At 45.1% G+C, this 19,754-nt stretch overlaps 1 protein-coding gene and 2 non-coding genes across 3 annotated transcripts in view; 2 read left to right on the top strand and 1 right to left on the bottom strand.

The window, feature by feature from the left end:
* alpha-Man-Ia (alpha-Mannosidase class I a) overlaps positions 1–19,754 on the top strand; it is a 611,213-nt gene that overhangs the window by 150,388 nt on the left and 441,071 nt on the right. The gene's annotated exons all lie outside the window — the stretch shown is intronic.
* On the top strand, positions 9,498–9,571 carry TRNAI-AAU (transfer RNA isoleucine (anticodon AAU)). Its single transcript has one exon. It is a non-coding gene; the product is annotated as a tRNA-Ile (tRNA).
* TRNAR-ACG (transfer RNA arginine (anticodon ACG)) lies at positions 10,117–10,189 on the bottom strand. Its single transcript has one exon. It is a non-coding gene; the product is annotated as a tRNA-Arg (tRNA).

Raw genomic sequence — 19,754 nt, 5'->3', positions numbered from 1 at the left:
CCGAGGTTGCTGCGCCGATCGGGCTCACGGATACACGGACGCCGGGACGCGTAACACGCGAAAACCCACCGGAACAAGCCCCCCGTTCGAAGGAAGAAGCCGCGGTACGCGTTCTGCGTACGGATGCGCTCCGCCAGAGGCAATTTCCATGCATGGTCGAACTGAATAATTTCCGGTGGTCCGCCGCTCCGAATCTTTGCTCGTGCATGCGAAATGAGAGGAACAGACTCGGCGAGCGGGCCAGACATTTATAAAGCCCCGGAAACGTCAATATTTCTAGGAACCCGGCGTCGTTTCGCGGAACGCGTGGATTAAAAGTTCCGTACGAGATCCGCGGAACGTTCCTGTATAATTTGTTAATCCTCGGAGACAGTCTGTTATTGTTCGCGGGGGATATTTTTGTTACTACCTAGAATATTTGCGGAAGGTTTTACATGGCTCGAGGAACTTCCGAAGGTTTAGAGATGAAAGTAAAAGAGAAATGATAACAGAACTATGAAACGTGAAGAACGTTTAGTTGGTAGATTAGGGAGATTAGTCGATAGGATATTAAAGAATATAATTGATGAAACTTGATTTTTAATGAGAAACAGTCTAGTGGTTGTAGAGAATGTAAGATAATTAATGGTCTTGATTTGAAGGGGACCTTGATGTAACGATGTTGTGATCATTACTATATTCTGTCTATTCGGGGTTCAATGTAGATGAATGTATGGATTGAAAATGTTTCTGAGACGTTAGTAGCGAATAAATGATTGTTTTAAGGTTAATACAGTTATCGGTTGAGATATAATTATCTTAATACAAATCCATGAATCTGTAACTAATGTATCGATTGCATGCAATCCCGTTCGGTTTGTTCCGATTAAACAGAGAATCGTAACTTCTGGGATTATTAAACAGTTGCTACAACCGCTAAGCTGTGGTTTGAACCGGCGGAGCGGTGCACGGTGTGTTAACTTCGTTTATTTTACGTTAAACGAAGTGAGAGCAATAGTGCGCTCCCGTTTATTGTCAACTGTTCGGCAGAATTGCATTGTATACTGTTGGTAGCGGCGTATTTGGACCGGGTAACAAGTAGAATTGCAAAGGAACTGTTGGCTGTTCCCGGCGTGTACCTTTAATGCTTGCGCATGTGAATGTTTAATACTGTTCCCGGTAAAATGAAACAGTCCCATTAGCAACTTCACGAGCTTAATATTTAATTCAACCGAAAATATGGTCGGATACGCTAATGCTCGGTTGAAAATTTCGTTCCGGGCTGACGTGTGTTTAAGCAATAGCTGTAATTGGATTCTAAATATTTCCCGTGCATCGAAGAAATAAGTGGAAGCGTCCCTGCAAAGGCGAGACGCGTCGCGATAAAACTCCGAGCGCAGCGAATTCTGTTTATTCCGAATTGTAAGCGCATTAAAACCATCCATTTTAGGAATCGCATCAAAACTGGACGAGTTCAGCGTGATATCGCAGCGAGCCGTTTGATGTTTCTGATTCAAAGCCGGAAAATCTCTGCCTCTCTCCACGAACTTTCGCCCCCTTTCGTTCCTCCGAAAGCGGCGAGCTATCGAACGATCGAAAGAGATCGTGGCATTCCCGAGAGTGCATACCTTAATCGTATTATCCCTTCTAACGGAAAGGTCTCTGTTCGGAAGAAACCCTGCCCGCCCGTCTTCCGTCCCCTCGCGCGCACGCTACCAAAAGGGGAGCCTTTGCTAATTAAAGCAACCCGAATGTACGGTAATTCACGTGCAACTTACGTAAGTCGCTATCTATTTAGAAATCCTCGCTGTTTAAAAGAACATCCGAACTCGTAATTAATGTATCGTGTTACTCTTATCCGACTGTTGATTAGATAATGTGGGATCGTTCGAGGGCCGCTCTAATATTCGTTTGCTTTCAGCGATAAAGAGATCAATGAAAACAATACGGAAAATATTTAATAGATTATGAATGTTTGCGTACTCAGAGATTCCCTCGGTATACATATAGAAGATAATGGTTTCGATAAAGTTCCACGGTGTACATTTCTTATTAGGAACAAAATGAAACTGTTGCTACAAAATACAGACTCTCTGTATCAACTTAAATCGCTATAAAATGTCTATGTGTAAAGTTCTAAATTTACATAAGTCGCACTCTAATAAAACTACCTCCGCTGCCGCGCATACCATCGGAACTCGATAGATCTACAACCTCGCAGCAATAAAAATACCATCAAACCATATTACGAGAGCTACGTAACTCCAACCCGTGTTTCCAAACAATTCCTCGAACAGCAGGGAAACGAAGGGTTAATCAAAAGTTCCGTTATTCGTTGCACAGCACACGAGCCCCTGAAACATTCGAAGAACCGTAGCCGCCGGTTCTCGTCCGCGACACCGTCGAACTTCGCTGGTGGCGGAATCCCCGGCGGAAAATCAAGTCAAAGAGACCCCGCCGACGCGATCCGTCGAAAAACTCAAACACGGCCGCGGGATGGAAGTTTACCGAGACGGTCCCCGTGAAAAGAACCGTAACTTTTAATTGCAAAATCCCCGGCGCGAGACTTCTTCCGTCGAACTTGCGCCGCAACCCTTTCGCATTCAAATCCGCGGGATGCGTTCCCGGGAAGCGGACCCGCGGCAAGTTTCTCGGCCAGTTTTCCGTGGGATCGAGGCCGCGCGGGGTTGGGGAGGATGGTAACCGGCACGGGGGAGGAGCCGCGCTCGCGCTCGCCCCCTCGAACTTTCGATTAAATCGGGAATCGAGTCGAAATCGCGGCGAGACGGATCGAGGAGACGGCCGTAATTGGCCCTCCTCGCTCTCTTGTGCCGTCGATCCTCGGCTCCCTTGGCCCTTCACTTGGCCCGACGAGTCGTTAATCTTCCCCGAGATATACTTGATCATTGCACGCCTCACTACGTCTTCGTTTACGTCGAAAGGGATCGAGTGCCGACAATTTCCCGTTTCCACTCTGCCATTTCTGCGTTCCGCGCGCCCTTAAGGAGCAAAGAATGCCCGGGAGGGTCGGCGGGACGGAGAGAACTTCGGGGGAGAATGAGAGAGAGAGAGAGGGGGGGGGGGAAAGAGAGAGATAGAGAGGAACAAAAAAGGGAGAAGGAAACGATGGTGGAAAGAGGAGAGGACAGCGGCCACGAAGGCGGAAGAGGGATGGGGAACTGATCGGGCTTCTTATTCTTCGGCCGGGCAGCGTGCGATACGAGGGAGGCTAGGCGAGAGAGGAAGGGATAGACCTTCTTCGGGGGATTAGCAATCTATTCGCTAGCCGGATTCACAAGCTGGAAATCTGGATTTCAAACGACTGGCTCGGTGCTCCTTAACGACCGGTTGCTTTCAATTTAGGATTCTTTTAATGGACCGGGACTTCCTTTCGAGCGGACGGCTCCTTTCACGACCGCGTGATAGCCGATTCTTGATGCCTGCACGTTTTGTACCAGGCCGTTGAACTGTGATAATTAGCCCTTTCTAATCCTTGAGAAGTAGAATTTTTTTCGATTCTCTCGGCCGCTTGATACGCGCTTTTGATATACTCCGTCGGGAAGTGGTCTTGTCCGTTGGTGCAAATGGTGTATTGAAACATTTTATTTTCCGATTAGAGGAATTCGTTTAATTAAACGGATCGGGTTGCCGATAACTTTAGTAATTATACGTACACTCTTAAACAGTCGATTAATCTTCCTTAACAACGTCTAATTAATACATAGAAGAACATCTTCTCGCGTCTGAAAAATTTCATTAATTATTGCGCCGGTGGCCACAGTTCTCCAGTGCCATTATTAAGAACAGTACCATTACTCCGGTCGTATATTAACGATTACGGTACTCCGCGGGTAGTTGCACGGAAAAGCGTCTCGAGCCTATAACAACGCGCCGTAAAACCGTAACGAAGAAATTCCATTAATCTTCTTATTAGCCGTGCCCGCGTTTATCCAATGCACTTTTAATTAAACGTGACACGGCCCGACCGGCTCGCGTTCGCGGACTTTTCCGCTAATCTTACAGATTTCTAATTCTGCGAAGTAACGCGGACGATTCCGTTCGCCTCGGAGTGTTCCGTTAATATGATTGTAATAACAGATTCGCTTGTCGAGCAGGGCGGCCGCGTTAACGGGGCCCGGCTCGCGTAAAGAGGATATCGTTTGCCAGTTATTATACGCACGTTCTGATATTGTTCCGAAGCGGCGAAGGAGTTTCAGCTGTTCCATTACCGTGAACACGTAATCCTGTGAAGACTAACCCGTTCTCCGCGGAACGACGCCGGAACTTCGGATTCCTGGGCCTCACAGCTATCAGCCCCGTGGAAACGAAGTTGTTTCTAAACGATCCTGAAGGCACGCTCGCGCCTCGTGAACCCATTACGCGTACTAATTTTATGGAATGCCGGCTGCTTGTCTGCGGGAATTCGACGCTAACGAAATATCGCGAACTTCGCCGAATATCCCGCGCGCCGCGGAAATTTAGAACGTCGCGCGGATTGATTCAATTTGATAACGGAGTTCCCCGGGCGCTCGAAACTCGATTATCGCGGGTAGACCGAACGATTTCCTTAACTGGTGACTTGCCTCTGTTTTAATTCGAACCTCTGAACGGGGAAGGTATAAACGAAGTTTAGGAAGCTTTTTGTGATGGGGTGTAATTGTTTTCATTGCGGGGAAATGGTGATATTGAGGATGTTTTAATGTTTTCCTCTAGATGGATTTCAGGTTCTGGTTTCTTTGTGGGAATGTTGACTTGTCCCGTGAGCTTTAAGTGTTTTCGTTCTCGCGTACCTTTTCGGAGATTGAATCATTGCGTTAGGTTTAACGCGTTGTATACAATTTGTACGACGAGAACCATTGCAGTAAACAATCTGACAACTACCAGCCACAAACTCATATTTTTTCGCTTAACAAGCGCCGCAGTCGTGACAGTCGTACACTTCTGAGGTACCTGTCCAAGCATCAGGGTTGTATCAATCATCCACGGTAGTAATTACGATGCTCTTAATCTTGCCTCTAATCGAAACCACCGAATTTGATATCTACCCAGCGAGACTCGCCAGTGCAGTCACGTAATGAGAAATCGGACACCTCACGGGCGAGTCGATCTTCGCGCACAATTTAACGGCGCATTAAATCTGGGAAAAATTACCGTCAGCTTTTCGCCGTTTTATTGTCGGGTGGACGTTTATCTACCTAAACGGAGTTGCATATTAATATAATTGTTCCCAATGATCGTTCGTCCAGATTAATTAACCGAATAAATCCTCATTCCTTGAACACGCCATGCTACGGTAATTACCACACATTAACCACAAAAATATTATTGCACCTGGTTAGCCGAACAATCGATTCTTCCTCGCTCGACCAGAATTGCGAACCGTTTCAAACGAACTCTTCACTGAACAGATCATTTCACAATCCAACTCTCGTTCATTCGATCCCTCTTCGAGTGCCAACTACGGTCACTCAAATACATTTTTATTCTTAATTTTTCTTCGCGATCAATCCACGATAATATTTTCTTCAAAAATATCCCTAACGACTTCTCTTCGGCTCGAAAAATGCTCGAAAAATCGCCTGCCGCGAAGGGTCCAGCGCAAGGGAGGAAAAAAAATTGCGCGAAGGGTGAAAGACTGCTGGGAGAACGATCTGCTCGCGTCGAACCGCTCGAACGAGAGAGGCTGGCGCGCGCACGCGCTCGAGAGGCACTTACAGCCGTTGATATTAGCATATAAACTAGAAAATGTTTTATCGCGTCTCCGCGAGGCCCTCCCGAGGGACGACACGGTCTTTCGGCACGCAGCGAGATATTTATTGGCCCTTAACGATCATTAGGCAAGCCCGAAAACAAATGGCCGCCCGTTCACCGCGCGCCGTTCCCCTTTGATACCACCACGCGTTCCGTTCATTTCTTCTTTGCGCCCGGCCATGTTACAGGTGCATTCGTAGCTTTCGCGTTACTTCTGTTCCCTTCCTTTTTTCCCCCCCTCGCCCATTCCCCTCCGCCCCGCTCTTTCTCTGTTTCCCTTTTCTGCCTCTCTTTTCTCTTTTTTAAGGGGTTTTTTATCGCTTCCGCCGGAACATTCGTTACTGTCAACTACAACCGGATTTTATGGGCCACGTCGGTCGGCGCGGTTTCGGGAATTACAGTTTGACGAAATGAATCGAGGCTATAAGTAAAACGGCGATCGATCGTAATCGAGTATCGAGTGGTTCGAGGAAGACCAGGGGGATACGTGGGTTTTTATTGGGAAGATAGTGTTGCGTTGTGTAAACAGATTCTTCCCGGTTTCGTCGGAAGATCTTATTGCCTACGTGTTAGTTCAGATATTTGTTTGATGCGGTAGTAAATAAGCTTAGAGACGTTTCCCTTTTATTGTACGAATGAAAGCATGAAACAAATCTATAGGAAACGTAACAATTATTGAGAACTGGGTCATGATAAATTAACCTCTTACCTTATTGTGTCTCCCAATTATCCTCTTTAAAGCTGTAAACATCGTCTTCAATGGCTAGCCATAAGACAAAGAACTCCTCGTTCATTACGAAGGTGCGTTTACTAAAAATATCAAACACTCCGAGATGAAAGATAACGTCTAATGTCAACGGGAGAGACCGAAATAATAAAACGTACACTCGTTAAATTCAAAGGTTCATCCCCAGTCCCGCTCGATGTTACAAGGCGAGGGGTTGCCATTTCCACGGAACGGAATACTTTATCCGAAGTACCCGGCGCAGTTAGCATTACTTCAGCGTGGGTACAATGCGAAATTATAAACTAAACCGTGCGACAGGGGGTTGCGAGGGGGTGACAAAGGGGTGGTTGGACGGTGTCATAATTCACGAACAAGCGGCGCGTCGCGCGAAAGGGCGCCGCAAAAAACTGGTTCTTTTGTGAGAGCCGCGTATATCTGTTCGCATAAATCTGTCGCTTAAGTGGAGTCTCTTATTTCAGTGCGCGCGTTGTTCGTACGCCACCGTGACCCGTGTCACGGGGCTGCGCAAATACACTTTAAGCTCCTCCGAGAGGGCGAGACGGCGAATTATTCGGTGTAACGGTTCCCCGGGTGAAGTTTAATCCGCGTATCGTCATTCGCGATAATTGAAGATCTGTATCTACCGACGGCTGTTGCGCACCGCCGGGAAAGTAACGAACAAAAATGCGCCACGGTGGATTTATACACCGGCGGGGACGAACGGTGCCCCGGACGATTACGCGTAATTATGGCATTTACAATTGAAACATTTTATTTTGCAATTTTGCTCGTCCTTACGACGACCGTCCGCCGCGTTGCCCTTTATTGCCCCAGCGAAAAACCTTGAGGCGTGTTCGTAATCGTAAAGGATCTCGCCAGCCTGAATATGTAGGTTTAATGGAATCGTTTAATAGTCTGCTTAACTCGTAAAGCATTATTTATCGCCGGTAATGGGAGACACGTCTGACGCAGCCGCAGCGTTGCTTCCCTTCGTTGGATTTTCTTTTCGTTTCCATTTTAACGCGGTGATTCCATGTTTACCCACGCGTCGATCGCGTGGGCTTCGTCTAATTGGAAGTATGCGTTCGTTCCCAGCTCCAGTTCTAAACATAGGCGGATACTTGTTGCTTAATTTAATTAACCACCACCCTAACGCATCTCTCGTACACTTTCGCCGAATGAAATTTCACTCTTTATCAAGTGACTAGACGTTCAACTTCTCACAGCATATACCTACGACGCTCGAGAATATTTTCTATAATCACTATACTTAATACTTATATTAAACATCCTTTAATATTCAATCATTTTACTAAAGAATATATTCAGCACATCTTCGATTACCCACGATCTACAAAAATGCTCCCCCAAATTACCTACGTACGGTAGACTCGAGAATAATGCAGTCACGTTCGCCTGACGTCGGCCATCGCTGTTCAGCCTTTTTCATTCCGATATCGCAGTATACCTCGACCACACGTATTCGCCGTGTATAATTCGGGGCGTCCGATTCCGGCGGTCGAGGTGTAACCCAGTTTATTCTCGATCCACGGCGAGCGGTGCGTCGCGGTCGATCCGCGTAAGTAGACGTGTCCGCGCGGAAACGCCTGGGCCGGATCGGTGATCCGCTGGCGTGTCGCCAGCCACCTCTCGCGGTGTATTTTCAGGATCGTAACATAAAGCCGAAGATTTATAGCGTCGATGCGACCCACTCGGCCGAATGTATGTTTTTCGACGTGGCCAAGACCGCCTTCGGGGTCTTGCGCGCCTCCGAGCAGCCAGAGATCGCCCATAAAATTCTGATCTACGGCTTGCACCTACCCCGGGCTTTTCGCTTTCCTTTTCGCTTACCTGTCATTTCTTTCCGGCCAGGAAAGTCCTGCGCGCGAAAGGGCTCCCCGAAATCACCGGGGCTTGACGCCTGCGCGGCGCAGATTTACGTCGCTGGCCGTGCCGCGACCCTTGTGCACCCTTTGTGCGCTCGGTGTCTTGTTTTCGAATCGTTAAAGAACTCTGTAGATTCTTTTTTTCTTCTTCCTCTGGTTAGCCTCTCTTTCGGAGTTATCGAAAGTAATTGAAGCTCGGAGATTTTGTGTTCCCCGCATACTACGGAATACTATTGTACAACACTATTTGTTAGCGCATGTTGATTTAATACGTTGAACGCCGCACGATTTCATAGAGCGAAATACACGAAACGGAAGAAATGTAATATTAAATCATTTGATTGAATTACATTATTATTACTACACGTTCATCTGGCTGAATGTCACCGTATTAGGTAACATCATTTATAATATAGTAATGTTTTCAAATAATCGTCGTTTCATTAAATAGACTATGGTAATTCGGTTTGGTTGGAGGTCACCGGTGACTCCCATGGCATTCGACGTGTTATTAATAGTTCAGTTGCGCCAATGGTAGCTGAACGATTGAAAATTGAGAAAATTGAAGAGATTCAAAGATGGAGGTTCTTTTAGTTTCTTGGTGGATGTATTCTAATGTGTACTTTGGTTCATTGTTTGTACTTCAGTCAGTGATTGTAAGTATTAGTCGTATTATCTGAACTTGATTAATTGGGAGTATGTTATGCAATATGGTTGAAGTTCACATTATATAGATAATGTAAGGAAACCTGATCGAAGGAAGAGTCGAATTCTGGTCGTCTGCGGTTGGTCAATGTGTAACTTATGGGGAAAAGCATTTCTAAAGGGGTTGCACTAAACAGAATGAAGGTCCTAAGACTAGAGAGTGTCCTTTTCGGGGACTTCACGGAACATTTTAGAGTTACGTTTATTTATGGCCCACATTGTGTTATCTTACTTGTGGATTAATAAATAATCCTCGTATAAATCGGTGATAATCTGAAAATAAAGTGCTAAATCGTTAAGCAAGCTATTTTTCGATGTTGAGTGTTGTTATGTAATAATAATATGGAAATCGAATGCTCCAAATTAAGTTAACAAAACGTAAGTTTACTGTTATATGTAAATTGTGTAACGCGTTAGACTTATACAGAAAGTTGACCGAGACTTTCAATGGCCTATTAGCTCAGTTGGTTAGAGCGTCGTGCTAATAACGCGAAGGTCGCGGGTTCGATCCCCCCATAGGCCAAATTTTTTTTTCTTGCGTCGAAATGTTTCAATGTACTCTATATACATTGTTGAAATTATTTTCATAAAAGGTATTTTTTTCCGATTCCTTGCGTCATAATTGACCAATGAATTTAGTTAAATTCGTTTACTTAGGAGACTTCCATCTTCCCGAGAGATTTTCATTACATTTTCTATTGAAAATCAGAGAACAATGTCAAATATGATTTATTATCAATTTTACAATTTTCAATACCAATTTCTGTTTATAATGCTATTGTTTATGTTATTATATATATTACAATTGGGTAGATAATTCGTCGTTATAAAAATAACACAAATAGCAGTACAAACACGATTTTATGAAGTTCCATATCTCATTTTACTTTATATTCAATGGTTCGTGTATCAATTGCTTTTAACTTGATATTAGTATTTAAAAATCGCAGACACTCTTCATTTTTACGCTATTTCTATAAAATGTAAATCTTCCGCGCGTAATCTTTTTTCTGGTTTCCTGAACAGTCCTATAACGTGCACTTTTAAAATAGAAAAAAAAATACTCAACGATCCTGCCAGGATTCGAACCTGGAATCTTCTGATCCGTAGTCAGACGCGTTATCCGTTGCGCCACAGGACCTCGTTGGTCCCACTTTCACAGTTTCGTGCTCCGTGATTCTAACGCTTCATATATTTACAGTTAATATGAAACTTTCCGGGAACATTTCATGACAAAGAGCTGGATATACAGCTCGGTATACTGTGAAATAAGTATAATAAACGCAGCGCTTTTCGTCGCTCGGAAAATTTAAAGTCGATCATAAAATTTTATTACCTCGAATATAGAGTCTCTATGAATGGTGTTTGATAACTTCCAGAGATTATTATTCTATTTATAGCGGTGATTATCTCCAGTCAGCTGTTTTATTAAAGTTCGATAAAAAATCCACAAGGGACGAATCCGTCGGATGACTCACCCGGTGCGCCAAGTTTAATATCGCTGAACGAAGAACAAAAACCCAATGAATTAAACCATTCCTTTCAAATTTTGCAAATCAAATCTTTCCTACCAGCTCTCATCAATTATTCTCCATTCGCTTCGTTTCAGCAACAACTTCGTCCTAGTTATTTCATAACTTCGCAAAGTGCTCTCTACAAAAAACTCCGACAAGAAGCAGGGAGAAATGATCAAGAAACAAAATTTATATTAGCTATCAAGTTCAAACTTATAAAACTTCCAGTGGTGGAATACGTCTTCAAAAATTCAGAGTGCAATTTTTTGTTCTCGATGTTGCCGCACAGTTTCTCAGTATCAAGATCGAACTTATAAAACTTCCAGTGGAGAAATACATTTTCAAAAATTCAGAGTACAATTTTTTGTTCCCAATGTTGCCACAAAGTTTCTACGAAGTATCAAGTTTGAACTTACAAAACCTCCACTATAGAAATAAATCTTTAACAATTCAGAGTACAATTTTCTGTTCTCAACACAATGCTGCCAACATTCTTTGTTATCATAGTTCATTTTCCTTGATTGCTTTCGCATTATAGTGTCGTGCATATGAAATGTTATTTAGGTTGTTCGCAGGGTAGCTTTAATGCTACCTGCTGGCCCACTTAAAAACCGCCGAACCGGGAAACGCGTAATTGGGTATTTACGATCCCTCCAGCACCCGGAACCACCCGGCGCGAATATTACACTTAAAGGTTGTCTCCGCCGGAACGAGCACCACTTCCTCTTTCAGAATCGTTTCGCAGCACCTTTTCCCTGGCTTCAGTCGGCACGCGGCTGCCAGCCATCGACGTCCCGCGATCGACTGCCGTAGAATATTTTAAGGTTCATTAAAAGCGCAATAATGAAGAAGTCTTGGCCGGCTCTCGAATAATTTCCGGCTGGTTCGTCGTTCAAACGAGACTGCTTCCTCCCCTGTCCTTCCTCTACCAGTATGCCCGTCCTTCCGGACTTGGTCGTACTTTCCGCCGCGCCGGTTCCTCCGGTGCTCGAAACTTTATCCGCAAAGTCTTTCGGCCTCAACGGGCCGGCGAAATTAAAGCCGAAGTTTCGCTGGAAAAAATCGTCAGCCTGTTTGCCGAGTGGTCCTTCTCTTTTCGACGGCCGGAAAAATATCAGGGCTCTCCCTTGCCGATGGAAATTCTTAAAATTTTCCGCTTGATCATGTCCTCCTACTTCCTTCGCTATCCAAAAAAAGGCAGATGAGGATCCGCTCAAGGGCTTTCTTTAGATCCTTTGGATGTTTGATGGATTTTAAGACGTGGAAGGGTTAATTAATTAGAAGCGAAGGATTAAAATACTCTATGTATATGAATTCGTTGTATAAATGACGTGAAACTACGTCATCGGTTCCTAACGCGTTAACACATTCTTCGTTGAATCTGACTGAAGCAATCGATTGTATAGTGAAATCACTGTTAAGCTTCAATGTCCTCGAGTATTGAGCTCTAATCGTTTGCAGTTATAAATATTCCTAAGTAATCGCAACTAAGGACCATACAATTATCTGTATATATTAAAGAGATATTCCCAAACGATCCAGAATCAGAAGAAAAACTCCGGCGATCAATCTCCGTCCGAAAGTAGATTCCGATCTGCTCGTTCATCTAATTACAGAGTACGGGAAACAGCATAGGGGTGATAAGGCCAGGCTTAGAAATCAAACGGGACGGCGTCGGCCGGGTTGTATCGATTCTGATGCACGTATGCGCGGGCAAAACGCGCGGCTGCGGTTCGTAACCCCATTAAACTTTTACGATTTAACTTTCCGTCGGCAGCGTTAGAGCTGCTTGGAAGCTTTCCGCCACCGGAACGTCTCGATATCCGTTGCCGCCGCACCGTGCCAGCGCTGATGCTGGTCCACGTCCGCCAGCGAATAAAAACAACCCGTCCAGACGCGGTCGTGTCCGACGGTGAACGATGAAGCGGCCGCGGTCACGTGTCGGACGTTATTCGTGTCGTGGATCTTAAAATCGCCGGACAAGGCTGCGGAGAACGGGAAACTCGTGACGGGAGAGCGGACCGTTGAGATTCGGGATCGATGAACTGGGCCTTGTTAACCCTTTGCCGACCAACGCTGCATCAATTACGAGACGTTCTCACGTGTTTTTACTTGTCACGGGAACCCAAGGACTCCCTTCTATAGGGATGCTTCCGGTTGTTCCTCGAGCCGGCGTGAGAATTTTCGTTACGTACAGATTTTCCTTGAGATTTCGATTTGAAGATGGAAGCCGTGAATATTGCTTCGTAGCCGTTATCGATTGAATTAACGAATGGACATTTAATTCTGAATTTCTGTGTACTATATATCTTTCTATCTTAATTTCCAAGCGAATGTTAATAAAATATAGCTCGGAGATATGAAATGGCAACTAGCTATTCTTCGTTCCGTACGAAGGCATGGCAATTTCTTCGAACAGAGTTGAGAATCCTGGGTTCTATTCGTGATCGTAAGTCTATCTATAACTGAACACGCGCAACGCGAAGTTTCTAAAAGCTGACAGCGCGGACATCATCATCATCATCCGTTCATCCTGCCGGAGACCACAGCGCGCTAAGGAGCGAATATAGTCATTCGGGCGCAGGCTATTGCCGCCATAAATCAGCGAAGATAACTGTCGTTAATCAATACGAAACTACTGTAAACAAATAGCAAGAAGGAATCGTTGATTCACCGTCGCCGTGATAAATAAGCGGCAGCATTGCATCCTGTGAATCACGTTCATGGCTCCCGGAAACGTGAGTGTCGTCGATGGCCGGCGGAACGCGCGGAATCCCTCGTTCCCCGTGAATTCTTCGCGCCTGCTGGGCCTCTTCCATAATTTATCCGCCTCGAGAAAGACACGAAATCGTAGTTTCGCTTCTGCTCGGCTTATACAGTTTACAGTTTACGACGGGGGCAGCTCGTGAAGCGTTTGCATGCTGCGGAACCCCCGTGAGCACGGACTCTCGGCCGATTTCGAGTTCATCTTCGAGTCGGCGTTCCTGCAATGGCGATTCAAGGCCGATCGTGATTTTAGGGCCTGACCGTAACACCGACGCTGAATTATTCGAGCGAACGGTCATTCGCAATTGAAGCAAATGAATATTTTACAGGCGTCCGCTGCCTCCAGTAAAGTATGAACTCGACGAACCTCATCGAGAAGCTATTCTATTCGAAACAATTCTTCATCCAGAGCTCATATGAAACGATTCACTCGATATTACAATCTGTTCCATTCGTATTACACTCTAACAAACAATTCCTCAACTAGTTATTCGCTGATAACACATTTTTGTAGGAATAATTGTATTATTAGTGAATAACTAGTTGAGCAATTGTTGAGTGTAATATGTATAGAATATTCTTCTAGGAATAATGATTTTCAACGAAATTTTCCATTTTAACAAGATACACGTCCCGGATGTATACTATGTAATATCTAGATCGATTTTCAAAGGAAAAAATCTTCTGTAAGGGACGACACGCAACGGTGCCCCGTTTGAACAAATAAATTTCCCTCCATCCTGGTACGCCCTTCCGCGTCGTACTCAATTTTTCCTCGAGGCTTCGCCCGTAAGAGGACGGCTGGAACGAGATTTTCCTTCCGAAGCCGCTATTACTGTTCGGTTTAACGTCAATATTTACCAGCTTTCAAGATCCCCATTTCCCTATGTCTTCGCGCGAGAGACGCGCTCCCGTATGAATCGCGATGAAAGCGTCCCGTCCCATTCCGCTTTACGGGGGATGCGTTACATTCATACTTACCGTCGTATGTAAATGATCGCCCCGTATCCGTCTAATGCCGATCCTCGGATGCAACCCCCTGCCTCAGGAATTTGTTCCGACATCCACTTGGTCGCGACCCGTTGCCGCTGGAATTGCTCGCGGAATATCGATGAGCCAGCGACGCCGGCCTCGGATCCGCGACAACCGCTCTATCGCTCAGCACTTTTTATATCCTCCTTACTAGACCCATCCGCCATCCTGATACGGTTTTCGGTCTGGTTAATCGCGCGATCAAGATTTCACGATTAAGATTCAATTCTTCCGGCGGAATGCCCTCGCGTGAAATGAATCACGAGCTTAACTCTACTCCAGCCCTCGTTACTCGTAAAATCCTTCCTTGGGAGACTGGATTGCTTGAAATGCGAACGCAGAATTTGACCCCGAGGAATGAAATCGTTGGACTGGTGAGAATAATTATAGTAATAACTGTAAGAATCGTTATAAATAATAGCAGTTTGATGAAGTTGTCTCTGGATATCATCAATGATAGGTTACTGAGAATAACTTCTTTTAACTCTCTACAGTTGGAAGTGCTCTTGGCTTCTCGCTTTAAGGTTCACAACGACGTTATTTAATTACAACTTAATATGACGCTGTGATTATTCAAGAATAATTCGGAACCACTGAAACGATACCATTAAATGGTACAATTGTGGTACTACAAATATAGAGAAAATCGTTAGAATAAGTAAACGTTGCAATAAAATCGAGTCTGACTCGACATAAGACTGCTAAGGTTTAATAGTAGACGAAGCTGTTTTTGAAGATGAAAATTATTCTGTTTACAATAGAGTCTTCATATAATATGATATAAAAATAGAATATAAAAACTGACGTATCGCGAGGTGGTGCCGATTAAAAGTGCCCGGTAAATAAAAGGTAGACGCGAGAATCGAATCGAGGCGTCGATTTTCCCCAGAGTTCGCGAAAAATGATCTCGTCGGATGTGCAAATCGCGGCGGCGGCGGTGGGTCCGCGGCCGAAACGAGTGGAAAACTAACATCCGTCCGTTGCATTAAACAAATTTGCCCTCGGACGGCGCGCGCCAATAATAACGGGTACACGCAGCCAATAAATATCGAGGGGGACCGCAGCGGCGCGCTAGCTCGCTCGCTCGCTCTCTCGCTCGCTCGGCGATAAATCACTTTATTTCAAAACCAGAGAAAATGAAGCGGTCGCGAACAAATGTTCCGCGCGGCTCGCTATCTCCGCGTTGGAATAACGTGTAAACGAGGGACGAATTAATTCGCGGCGCCGGATTTCACCGAAATGTTCGACAAGTCATTTCGACGCCTCCCCCGCCGCCGAATGGCCCGCGAAACGTTTTTCATAATAATTGGAAATAAAACAGACCAATTTCCGGTGAAACGTTCGAATCGGTTCGCCGGAATGTTGATCATGATTCTCGGGGCAATGACTGCGTGCTGTTCGATTAAAATTCTGCGCGGTAATATGTTAAGATCATCGGGTCATTCGTATTATTTGGTAACGATAAATTAATCAAATTAACTTTCATCTTGATAAAACATTGCCAAATGTCTCTCAATTCGTACTGAATACAATTGATACAGAATTGTAAAGGTTTCTTCGCTTCCAACAATTATGGACACCTGGTTTATGAAAAAGTTCGAACATTCAACTTTGCGATCGTTCACATGATTTTTATTCGAGGTTGTTCAACCTTATTATTATTCAACGAGGTTCGGTAATTCGGTTAGTGAAAGGAATTCGATCTGAGATTAATGCGACGGGATTGAAAGGATGCAATTTTCACAGGCATTGGAATAAGACGCTTAATATGGGACCTTTCAGAGACACGCAGATCGAATCGCTCTTTTATCTTCCGGCAATTTTGGTCCAGCCCATTTTACGAAAAATCTGCTCGCGCCGCTGGGGGAACGAATAAAATTCCGGCGGGCAAATAGTCGCGAGTACGTGTACGAATTCGCTCGAACGTTCCGAAGCCGTGAGGTCGGATTCAAGACACGGTGCAAAGTAATCCCGAAGAAAGGACGCGTGCAGCTGTCGAGCAAACAGGAACGCCACTCCGAGGCTGCACTTTTCGCAGACCACCTGAAAGCCTCTCGGCGCACATATCCGCGTACACGGTTACCAGAAGCCAACCAAAAGAAAGCTCGAACGGGAATACCTTTATGGTTTCCGACGATGAGCCATTCAATTGATTCGTCTTCCACTGTCATCAAAACAACTTCCTCCCCGAACCGAACGTACCACTCGGCGATCACTTTATCTGACATCTGTGATTTGCATCGACAATAATGCAACAAAATAATATCGGCCCCTCAATCCCTCAATGATTTTCTCCCCTTTTATACTGAAATTTCACTTACAATGGAACTTCAGTATAAAAGGGGAGAAATCTCCGACGGTGAACGTTAAACTGTTCAATCAGATTATCTTTTTCAACGAGTCCGGGATTTTTGATAAACAATAGGAGTATAATGGAATAAATACAAATTCTTTTAGATTGAAATCTTTTTACTACTGCCATTTATATTCTTGTGGATCCTTTTTTCTAACTCTTGTGAATAGTGATTCCGTGAAGTTCGAATGTTTTGCTCCTAAATCCCGGTAAGCGACAGCGAGTGTCTTTTCTAGGTTCTTTTAGCTCCATCTCCCGCGGTGTTTGTTTCCAAAGCGGCCTCTTACCAAGTCCAATGACGAATCCGTGGTCCCAGGCCACCGTGGCCGATCACACGTGAAATATCGTCGCCAATAAGGGTCCTCGTTATTATTTATGACGGTCGGGCGAATCCGCGGGATGCAAATCGTGCGACACCCCGGCTAATGTCGTTCTCTGTGTCGCGCGACAGAATTAAAATGGCCGCTTGCGGCGTGCATAATCGTTTTTTCTCGTGCAGCTGATCCACTGGGTCTCGGGCTTATTTCTACATCAAACGTTGATCGTTCCTAACTCAGTTCTTCTTTTTTCATAATTTATTTTGTTATTAACGTCCGTGGTACCAACTTTGACTTAATGATATGAATATTTCGAAAATTCAAAGGACTCTATAGCTCCTAACGTATAGTACAACAATTCTAAATGGACATAAATGCTTATTAACACGTTGACTGCCACAAGAATTTCGAATTATAAATTTATTCATTTATAATAGAGGAAAATGGTATTAAAAATATTTAGTAATGTAACTACAGTACTCATTACACTATTATCTAGCTTCTTGTGTTACTAAATATTTTGATTCAATATTAGTTTCCTTATTGTAGTTGTCTTCAAGCAAAATTGGAAGCTCCGGGCAGTCAGCGTGTTAATCTTTCGCTAAGCTTATTGTAAAGTGGCATTAACAACAATCTCACGTTTCACACCGGCTGAAATATTGAATCATTAATATCTAATATTAACTCAATGAAGACGTCAACAATGCCAATCACCATTCCGCCGACATTAAAATCCAAAGGAAACGGGAATCCCCGAACAACGAGGAACCATCGAAGACAAACGAACGCAGTCCTCGCTCCGCCGAGAAAGACCCATAAAACCGGAACGTGACCGTCGAAACGTTTCCACGGATCGTTTTCGAACGCGGACGTCGTCGAAAAAATTCTGTCGACCCACGTCCCCGTCCGTGATCGCTTCGCGTCGCGTCGGTCCCGCCGCGGGGCCCGAATAAATCCACGGAGGAGGTCCACGAAGGTGGTTTACCGCGGCCGAGGATTTATGAAGTCGATCCTTTTAGGCGTGTGCCTTCCGTCTGGGAATTTGTCAGAGGCGATCGAAGCAAAGAGGAAGACCGGATGGAGGGGGTGAAAGGTGAAAAGAGAGGAAAAAAGCGGGGGAGAGAAGAAAGGGAGAAAAAAAGAGGAACGAGGAACGACCGAAAACGGGACGCGAGGAGAGAAGGGGACGAAGGATAAGAGGCAGAGGATGAAAAAAGACGGGAAGAGATGGGGTTTGCAGAGAGGGGTCAACGAAGAGGGGAGGAAGAAAAGGAACAGGGAGAAAAAGTGAGAAAGATGGGGTATCGGGGATGGAAGGATTCAGCGTGCGTTTATAAATATCGCCATTGTACGGGCGCCAAGGGCTATATTTTTCATTCCTTATTTGTTGTCGCGACTGCGGCTTCGGTTCCTGCGCGAGTATACGCACCGGCCACGATCGTACATTCTCCGGGCGCAATTTGCGACCGGTCGGCTTCCAGAGCCGATGGCACCGATGGAACCGGCCCGGGTTGACCCCTGAAACGGTCCCACGGCACGGACCGAGGTCTCGTTTCGAAATCGCGCGGATACACGCGTTCCGTGTCCCGCAGTGGAAATGACAGAACGCGATCGGCTCTCTTGAAAAATAACCCGTTCATCCTCTCCTCTCTCTCTCTCCCCTCTCTTCTTTTCTCTTCCTGTTTCTTCTTCTTCTTCTTCTTCTTCTTCTTCTCATGGTGTACTCTTGTCCTCTCTGTTTCGAACTCTCCCCGACGGAGAAGGACTGCTCGGCCACCGCGTGAATAATGAAACCTGTTTCGGTGACAACACGGGGTGCGACGAAACGACTTTCTGTTAATGATTAATCAAGCGGCCGAGGTGGGGGTGAATTTCTGGGACGTGTACTTGCTGCGAGAAGTTCACCTTTTCTGCTCCTTTTCTCCCGGTTTTTGTTGGTTCTGTTCCTTTTCCTGCGGCCACGGCCACCTATCCCGAGGCTTTTTCGTTCGGTCGAGCTGTCAGGTTCGGAGATTCGGCCGCTGACAGTGGGAGGTGGAATATGTAATTAATCAACGTCCTGATAAGGAGTTGAGATGTTTGGAGGAGGGTGATAGGAGTTTCGGGATCGGTTATTGATGGTTGATCTTGGAATCTAACTTGTGATCTTATGTTTGAAGCTCTCTCGAATGTTGAGTGTACAATATTTCGAATGTTTGGCGAGTTTAAATGAATATAAATGTTTAAAATACATCGTTCACATTTTATCGGTACAATCGCGAACTCTGTAAGTCATTCTATGTCGATAATTGTTTTCATATAAATACTATAACTCTATGCAGTGCAAATAAGAGTCGCTTCAAAGCTGAATCTGGTTTCTTTTGTTTCTGACATCGCTGATTCGATTACTTACGAAGCTAAATGTCACGAACGTCTCTCAACACACCTTGTACACACTTTGACGCGAGTAGAATCAAAATCATCGTACAAACCTGTGTGTCCGAGCAACAGTACTCGCTCGTTCGCATTCTCATACTACCACTCCACAGAAAACGTTCCTCCTCATATTTCGCGGTCAGTGAGGGTCGCGATGAACATGGAGCCGTCCCAATGATTCACGGTCATGACTCACTTTACTACCACGGAACCGATAAGGGTTCGCATAAACGGAAAGGTCTTCGGAGACGAGGTAGCGGTCAAGGGAATACGAAAAGGGGAAGGAAGAGCGCCGCGTTTTAAGAATTC

This window comes from Nomia melanderi, chromosome 9, assembly GCF_051020985.1.
Source record: "Nomia melanderi isolate GNS246 chromosome 9, iyNomMela1, whole genome shotgun sequence".
Taxonomy (NCBI): Eukaryota; Metazoa; Arthropoda; class Insecta; order Hymenoptera; family Halictidae; genus Nomia; species Nomia melanderi.
This window is presented reverse-complemented; position numbering and strand designations above follow the sequence as displayed.